General features: G+C 30.7%; 1 protein-coding gene across 1 annotated transcript in view; it reads left to right on the top strand.

Annotated features, from left to right (window-relative positions):
- Nucleotides 1-6,848, top strand: part of LOC111684874 (GTPase-activating protein CdGAPr) — a 51,716-nt gene that overhangs the window by 26,437 nt on the left and 18,431 nt on the right. The gene's annotated exons all lie outside the window — the stretch shown is intronic.

Here is a 6,848-nt window from a genome sequence, read left to right as displayed (position 1 = left end):
GTCTATAGTCTGGACTATAGAACTGTCTATAGTCTGGACTATAGAACTGTCTATAGTCTGGACTATAGAACAGTCTATAGTCTGGACTATAGAACAGTCTATAGTCTGCACTATAGAATTGTCTATAGTTTGGACTAAAGAACAGTCTATAGTCGAGACTATAGAACAGTCTATAGTCTGCATTATAAAACTATCTATAGTCTATACTATAGATCAGTATATAGTTTCGTTTAAGTTCTGCAATGCAGTGAAAGCTTATAACTTTTTAATTACTTTTTATTTTATCTCTATTTTTTTTTTATTTTTCATTAAGCCCATAACTAATTATTTTAACCATTATGTTAATAATATTACGCTGACTGAGCTCCCTCCCATAATTTAGTGCAGTTAGTCGAAAAAAAAAACTAATTTACATTTTTCATTTTGGAAAAAAAGCTCATTTCTTATCTATTTTTTAATTAAAAATGTTAAACAATTTATCTATGTTGTTGCGTTTTATTTCAAAAACAACATTCTATACTAAAAGTTGCTTTTCAACACAAAATAGTTTGTTTTTCCTTTGGAAATTCACAACGAAGAAAAAAGGGTGGTTGCTGGGAAAGAGTCATAATAGCAGTAGACTAGAAGAAAAGAAAAATTTACATTAGACTAACCGGTCTATATTTAATTTACGGTGAACGAACAAAAGTTGAAAAGTCTATTTAGAGTGTGTGCAGTGAGCAGAGTTTGTTAGTCAGGAGGTGGGAGAAGGAAAGGTGCTGCTGGTATAATAAAGTGGAGTTGTTTGATTAAACTGCTCGTAACTGCCACTATTTAGCCGGTTAAGCGCCAACTTTTAAACTCTTTTTTTTTCTTCTTTTTAATAGTAAAACAGACAAACGTGTAGCAGCAGCAAGAGCAGCAAAATCAGTAGTTGTTGGTTGACTGATTTAACCATAAACCAGCTGTAATAACAAGCAACAACAACAACAACAGCAAAAACAATAATAACATCGAAAGCATTTGTTGCTAGTTAAAGCTATAACAACGAATCGAAAGTTATTGACCGGAACTAATAACTTTTTATGATTTTTATGTTTTTGTTGTTTTTATTGCAAAGTTTTTTGTTGTATTGTTTTTCCTACTTCTAGTGGGTTTTTTCTTTTCTGTTTAAATCGTTCAAATTGTTTGTTTAGTCAATCATTTTTTATATTTCCCTTTTGTGTCTTTTTTTGAGTCAACAATGGACTTACCAGACTTTTATTAAAAAATTAAGACCTATTTACAGTCCAGACTCTAGAGTGATCCATAAACTGATCTATCTATATTCCTGATTATAGTCCACACTATATACTGTTCTATAGTCCAGACTAAAGACTCTTTTATAGTCCATACTATAGACTCTTCTATAGTCCAGACTATAGACTGTTCTATAGTCCAGACTATAGACTGTTCCATAGTCCAGACTATAGACTGTTCTATAGTCCAGACTATAGACTGTTCTATAGTCCAGACTATAGACTGTTCTATAGTCCAGACTATAGACTATTCTATAGTCCAGACTATAGACTATTTTATAGTCCAGACTATAGACTGTTCCATAGTCCAGACTATAGACTGTTCTATAGTCCAGACTATAGACTGTTCTATAGTCCAGACTATAGACTGTTCTATAGTCCAAATTATAGACTGTTCTATAATTCAGACTATAGACTGTTCTATAGTCCAGACTATACACTGTTCTATAGTCCAGACTATAGACTGTTCTATAGTCCAGACTATAGACTGTTCTATAGTCCAGACTATAGACTATTCTATAATCCAGACTATAGACTATTCTATAGTCCAGACTATAGACTGTTCTATAGTCCAGACTATAGACTGTTCTCTAGTCCAGACTATAGACTGTTCTATAGTCCAGACTATAGACTGTTCTATAGTCCAGACTATAGACTGTTTTATAGTCCAGACTATAGACTGTTTTATAGTCCAGACTATAGACTTTTCTATAGTCCATACTATAGACTGTTCTATAGTTCAGACTATAGACTGTTCTTTAGTCCAGACTATAGACTATAGACTATTCTATAGTCCAGACTATAGTCTACTCTAAAGTCTGTTCTATATTCCAGACTATAAGTCTGTTCCAGACTGTAGTCTGTTCTATATTCATGACTGTAGTCTGTTCTATAGTCCAGACTGTAGTCTGTTCTATAGTCCAGACTGTAGTCTGTTCTATTGTCCAGACTGTAGTCTGTTCTATAGTCTAGACTGTAGTCTGTTCTATAGTCTAGACTGTAGTCTGTTCTATAATCCAGACTGTAGTCTGTTCTATAGTCCAGACTGTAGTCTGTTCTATAGTCCAGACTGTAGTCTGTTCTATAGTCCAGACTGTTCTGTTCTATAGTCCAGACTATAGTTCGATCTATAGTCCATGTTGTAGTCTGTTCTATAGTCCAGACTGTAGTCTTTTCGATAGTCCAGACTGTAGTCTGTTCTATAGTTCAGACTATAGCCCGTTTTATTGTCCAGACTGTAGTCTGTTCTATAGTCCAGACTATAGTCTGTTGTATAGTCCTATAGAAATGTTTTTATAGTATAGAGTAAAGACTTTAAACTGAACGTTTTTATATTGCAGACCATAGACTGTTCAGAGGGGTTTTCAATTACGAGTATATATTCTCCGATTAGGTGGCATCCCACTTAGTCTTCATTTTATCAACTTTCTTTACATTTTTATATTAGTATTAATATATTAAAATTCAACAATAATTATTGTATAATCCATTTAAAGACAAAACGTGAAAAAATGTTTTCAAAACGTTTTATATGTTTATTCTGTCTTTCTTTTGAAATTTCATAATTTTTGAGTTTTATGATTTTCAAAATGCAAAATTTAGAAATGTATAAAAAAATTGTTAACAAAATTAACATAATTTAAATCGAGAGAAAGAGGGAGAAAAAAATCAACTATTTCAAGCTATTGTTAATTTAATCAAATGTTTAAATATGCAAATTTTTAAAAAAAAGGTAATAACAAAAAGTCTGTGATTTGAGCCTTTAGCTAAAATTTTAAAGTAATTTTTTATTGATAAATTTGCATATTTTTAAGATTTATTTGAAATTTAAATAAAGGCAGCTGGTTTAAAGATTTCTTAAACTAGTGGTTAGTTAAGGTTTAGTTAAACTAAAATTTGGTTTAGCATTACTTAAGGCACGTGATTTTTTTGGGAATTTTCAATATTTTTAGTAAAAATCTCACATTTTAAAAATATTTTCTAAAGTCATTGACTTTTCACCCATTTAACGTTTTTATAAATGATTTATAATTTGAAAAAAACTACAAAATTTACATTTAATTAAAATTAAAACAATTCATCTTAATCATCATGTTTAAGACTTAGAACACGTATAAGTGATACTTAAAGCATTTACTGTTTCTACTGAATATTCAAATTAACGGTTGAAATGTAAATTAAATAATAATAATAAAAAAAACAAATCCCATGTATTGTTCTTTCTTTAAGAATCTATGAGAATTTTTTTTATTTACTTTGGGAAAGCGGGAGTGTTTCTTAATTCCATTGTTGTGTTAAATAGCGGCTTTAGTGACTTTTTAGACACTTAAAGATTTCATTTAACAAACTCTATTGTGTTTTGACTGCTTTTATTGTTTAACTCAACAAATTGTAGAAGAAACAGTAGTTTTTTTAATGTTTTATTTAAAAAGAAGAAAAAACTAAAATAAGAGAAAGACAGTAAATCACTATGCAGCTACAGTTTTAGCTTCAACTTTGTGTAATTAAACCTTTAAGAGATGATTATTAATTAGGGGGAAACTAAATACAGTAAATAGTCTGGTATTTAGATTAAGCTCATTAAGATCATTAAATAAGTTTATAATATAGTCTATAATATAGTTTAGACTATATTCTTAACCTTTGTGCTTTATTCTTACCGCCTTATTCATAATCATTTATCAAAGGTTTATAGAACAAATTCAGTAAGAAAATTTGCCTATAGTCGCGCCAATAAATCAGTATATATTCTCGCCAGAACATCAGCCAATAGTATCGCCTGTAGTCTACAGTATCGCCAATTGGTTAGTCAACAATCTTGGTTATAGATCAGTCTTTTGTCTCGCCTGTTCATCAGTCTGGGTCAGTCTATAGTCTAGGCTATAAATCGGTCTCGGTCTCTAAAGTTTCGCTGAGGATCAATCCATAGAACAGTCCACAGTCTTGGCTATCCTATAAATCAGTCTATAGTCTCGGCTATAGATCAGTCTATACACCACTCCATAATCTCATAGACACTCTTTTGTGTCGACTTAAGATTAGTGTGGACTATAGGTTAGTTGATAGTTTCGCGTATAGATTGGTCTATAATTTCGCCTGTAGTCGCGCCAATAAATCAGTATATATTCTCGCCAGAACATCAACGTATAGTATCGCCTGTAGTCTACAGTATCGCCTGTAGTCTACAGTATCGCCCATAGATTAGTCAACACTCTTGACTATAGATTAGTCTTTTGTCTCGCCTGTTCATCAGTCTGGGTCAGTCTATAGTCTAGGCTATAAATCGGTCTATAGAGCATTCTAAAGTCTCGCTGAGGATCAATCCATAGATCAGTCCACAGTCTTGGCTATCCTATAAATCAGTCTAAAGTCTCGGCTATAGATAAGTCTATACACCACTCCATAGTCTCGATAAGGTTCAATCTATAGTATCGCCTATAGATCACTCTTTTGTGTCGACTTAAGATTGGTCTGGACTATAGGTTAGTCGATAGTTTCCCGTAAAGATTGGTCTATAATCTCGCCTATAGTCGCTCCAATAAATCAGTATATATTCTCGCCAGAACATCAACGTATCGCCTGTAGTCTACAGTATCGCCCATAGATTAGTCAATACTCTTGGCTATAGATCAGTCTATTGTCTAGCCTGTTCATTAGTCCTTATCAGTCTATTGTTTCGGCTATAAATCGGTCTACAGAGCATTCTAAAGTCTTGCTGAGGATCATTCTTTTGTCTCGACTATAAATCAGTCTGTAGTTTCGCCAATAGTTAAGTATATCAGTCTACATACTCGCCTATAGATCACCCTTTAGTCGAGCTAAAGATCACTTATAGATAGATCTGTTTATAGTCTCGCATATAGATCACCCTATAATTTCGCTATAGATCAGTCTAGAGTCTCGCTATAGATCAGTAACTATCGCCTATACATCACTATTGATCTCGAATATAGATCACTCTTTTGTCTTGACTCTAGATCTGTCTATAGTCTTGCTAGTAGATCAGACTACACTCTCACCTATAGATCACTCTATAGTCTCGCCTATAGATCACTCTATAGTCTCGTCTATAGATCACTCTATAGTCTCGCCTATAGATCAGTGATCTGTGTTATAGGATTTTAACTTATAGAAATTGGAGGACATTATATAAACTTTGAACTACTATGTTTGTAATAGAATTTTATGAACAAACTAAATTTTGGGCCATAATGAATCACTTTAATGATTCCGCAAAACTTTTTATAACTTAAGTTTAAATAAATTTGTCATGATTCTGATGATTCATATAAAAAAATCTTTTTTTTATAATAAATTTTTAAAAAGAAAAGTAAACATTGCTCTAAAATAATTTCTGTAAATTCTATTAAATATTCCACTCATATGTAATTTCAAAAAAACTATAATAAATAAAAAACAAAAACTTTCACTTAAATTTCACGAGAAATGATAAAAATGACAACAATTTAATTTAAATTTCAATTGAAAATAAGAAAAAAAGCAAAAAAAGAAATTTATTTTTAAACAATTAAAAAAACACTTGTTCAAAAAAAATGTGTTACAATTTTTTTAATGATTTAGCAATATAAACTAAATAATGTATGTTTTACACAAAAACATTTATTTTTTTTTTTGCAGAAAAATTGCAAAATTTCCAAATGTTTATAAAAGTAATTAAAATTAAATTTAGCGCCTTTTAACAATAACCGCTAATGTATGCAAAAAACAAAAACAGGCGAAAAAATATAATTAATTTGTTTTTCATTTAAATTGTTGATTACTCAATTATTTAAACGAAAAATTGAAAAAATCGAAAAAAACTTCCCCTCATTAAAAACCATATGGTCCAAACATAGGCGAATAAACAATTCAATCATGATTTATGAGATTATTTCCAATATTTTGACCAAAATGAATAATTGCCATTTCCTTAACTGTCTTTCATTTCAATATTTATTGATAAATCATTGATAAATACAAACAAAAATTGGCAATATTTTTCTAGGTTTTTTTCTTTCTCTTTATATTTTTGTAAAGCATTTCCCTTTCTCCCCAAATTCCATGATTTTTGTCAATACAGCTGAAGATTTATTATTTATAGACCAGATATTGTAATAAGAGTATGATTGATGGAAAAACAAAATTTGTTTAAAATAAATAATAAAAATTAACAAGTTAGTTATTGAAGTTGAAAGAAATTATCTTAAATTTAAAATTAAAGATAATTTTTGTAGGCAGATCTGTTATACAGACTGTAGACAGAACACAAATCCATATTATAGACAAATCCATAAAACTAGGACAGAACTGGAATAGAACAAGAACAGAACTATAAAAGATCTAACTCAGAACTAAAACAGATATAGAACAGAACTAGAACAGAACTAGAATAGTACCTGAACAGAACTAGAACAGAACTAGAACGGGACAAGAACGGAATTAGAACAGAACTAGAACGGAACAAGAACGGAACTAGAACAGAACTAGAACGGAACTAGAACGGAACTAGAACAGAACTAGAACAGAACTAGAACAGAACTAGAACAGAACTAGAACAGAACTAGAACAGAA

Source organism: Lucilia cuprina, chromosome 2 (assembly GCF_022045245.1).
Source record: "Lucilia cuprina isolate Lc7/37 chromosome 2, ASM2204524v1, whole genome shotgun sequence".
Classification (NCBI taxonomy): domain Eukaryota; kingdom Metazoa; phylum Arthropoda; class Insecta; order Diptera; family Calliphoridae; genus Lucilia; species Lucilia cuprina.
Note: the sequence above shows the minus strand (reverse complement) of the source record. Positions and strands in the feature narration are given on the sequence as shown.